The sequence below is a fragment of the Rutidosis leptorrhynchoides genome, chromosome 9 (assembly GCF_046630445.1).
Source record: "Rutidosis leptorrhynchoides isolate AG116_Rl617_1_P2 chromosome 9, CSIRO_AGI_Rlap_v1, whole genome shotgun sequence".
Classification (NCBI taxonomy): Eukaryota; Viridiplantae; Streptophyta; class Magnoliopsida; order Asterales; family Asteraceae; genus Rutidosis; species Rutidosis leptorrhynchoides.
This window is the reverse complement of record NC_092341.1, coordinates 190406509-190409077: the sequence shown is the minus strand read 5'-3', so window position 1 is coordinate 190409077 and position 2569 is coordinate 190406509.

The following is a 2569-nucleotide window of genomic DNA, read 5'->3' as shown; positions in this document are numbered from 1 at the left end:
TCAATCCAAATGGCATAACCATAAACTCGTAATGACCATAACGCGTCCTAAAAGCAGTTTTTGGAATATCATCCTCCTTTACTCGCATTTGATGATATCCAGAACGTAAATCGATCTTCGAATAAACCGACGAGCCTTGTAGTTGATCAAATAAGTCGTCAATTCTCGGCAGTGGATAACGGTTTTTGATGGTAAGTTTGTTCAACTCTCTGTAGTCAATAAACAACCTAAATGTACCATCTTTCTTCTTGACAAACAAAACAGGAGCTCCCCATGGTGATGTGCTTGGTCGAATGAAACCACGTTCTAATAGTTCTTGCAGTTGGCTTTGCAGTTCTTTCATCTCACTGGGTGCGAGTCTGTAAGGAGCACGAGCTATTGGTGCAGCTCCTGGTACAAGATCTATTTGAAATTTAATAGATCGATGTGGAGGTAGTCCCGGTAATTCTTTCAGAAATACATCGGGAAATTCTTTTGCGACAAAAACATCATTGATGCTCTTTTCTTCAGTTTGTACTTTCTCGACATGTGCTAGAACAGCATAGCAACCTTTTCTTATTAGTTTTTGTGCCTTCAAATTACTAATAAGATGTAGCTTCGTGTTGCCCTTTTCTCCGTACACCATTAAGGGTTCTCCTTCTTCTCGTACAATGCGAATTGCATTTTTATAACATACGATCTCTGCTTTCACCTTCTTCAGCCAGTCCATGCCAACTATTACATCAAAACTCCCTAACTCTACTGGTATCAAATCAATCTTAAATATTTCGCTACCCAGTTTAATTTCTCGATTCCGGCATATATAATCGGCTGAAATTAATTTACCGTTTGCTAATTCGAGTAAAAATTTACTATCCAACTGCGTCAATGGACAACTTAATTTAGCACAAAAATCTCTACTCATATAGCTTCTATCCGCACCCGAATCAAATAAAACGTAAGCAGATTTATTGTCAATAAGAAACGTACCCGTAACAAGCTCCGGGTCTTCCTATGCCTCTGTCGCATTAATATTGAAAACTCTTCTACAGCCTTGTCCATTCGTGTTCTCCTGGTTCGGGAAATTTCTAATAATGTGGCCCGGTTTTCCACATTTATAACAAACTACATTGGCATAACTTGCTCCGACACTACTTGCTCCACCATTACTCGTTCCGACACCATTTGTTCCTTTCGTTCTGTTAACCCCTGGTCCGTAGACCTCACACTTCGCCGCGCTATGACCATTTCTTTTACACTTGTTGCAAAATTTGGTGCAGAACCTCGAGTGATACTTTTCACACCTTTGGCATAGCTGCTTCTGATTATTGTTGTTGTTGCGGTTGTTATTGTTGTTGGGATGATTGTTGTAGTTGCTGTTGTTGTTGTTGTTGTTGTTGTTGTTGGGCCATTTGTTGTAGTTGCGATTGATGTTGCGATTGTTGGGATAGTTGTTGCGATTATTGTTGTAATTGCTGTTGTTGTTGTATTGGTGATTCTTATCACCGTTTTCCTCCCACTTTCTTTTGACTTGCTTCACATTGGCCTCTTCAGCCGCCTGTTCTTTAATTCTTTCCTCAATCTGGTTCACTAGTTTGTGAGCCATTCTACATGCCTGTTGTATGGAGGCGGGCTCGTGTGAACTTATATCTTCTTGGATTCTTTCCGGTAATCCTTTCACAAACGCGTCGATCTTCTCTTCCTTATCTTCGAACGCTCCCGGACCCAATAGGCACAATTTTGTGAATCATCTTTCATACGTGGTAATATCAAATCCTTGGGTTCGTAACCCTCTAAGTTCTGTCTTGAGCTTTTTGACCTCGGTTCTGGGACGGTACTTCTCGTTCATCAAGTGCTTGAAAGCTGACCACGGTAGTGTGTAAGCATCATCTTGTCCCACTTGCTCTAGATAGGTATTCCACCATGTTAACGCAGTACCTGTGAAGGTATGCGTAGCGTACTTCACTTTGTCCTCTTCAGTACACTTAGTTATGGCAAACACCGATTCGACCTTCTCGATCCACCGTTTCAATCTGATCGGTCCTTCGGTTCCATCAAATTTCAAAGGTTTGCAGGAAGTGAATTCTTTGTAGGTGCATCCTGCACGATTTCCTGTATTGCTAGATCCAAGGTTATTGTTGGTATGTAGCGCAGCCTGTACTGCGGCTATGTTTGAAGCAAGAAAGGCACGAAATTCCTCTTCGCTCATATTCAAGGTGTGTTGAGTAGTTGGTGCCATTTCCTTCAAAATAGTCAAATGAAACAAGTTAATCATACAGAATATTAAGAGTAGTCAATAGTATCTCGTAGCATAATATGAACTCATTTATAAAAGCTTTTTCTTCATATTAGCATTTTATAAGTTTAAATTCGGGTAGTACCTACCCGTTAAGTTCATACTTAGTAGCTAATATACAATTCAACTACTACAATTCTATATGAAAAACTGATTATAATAATATTTCACGTTCAAACTTTTACACAATATTTTACAAACTTACAATACCGCTTATTTTACATATAGCATGAAATATAGCACACAATAAATTTGATACAAGATGGTTGTAAAGATAATTCTAGCTAGTACACA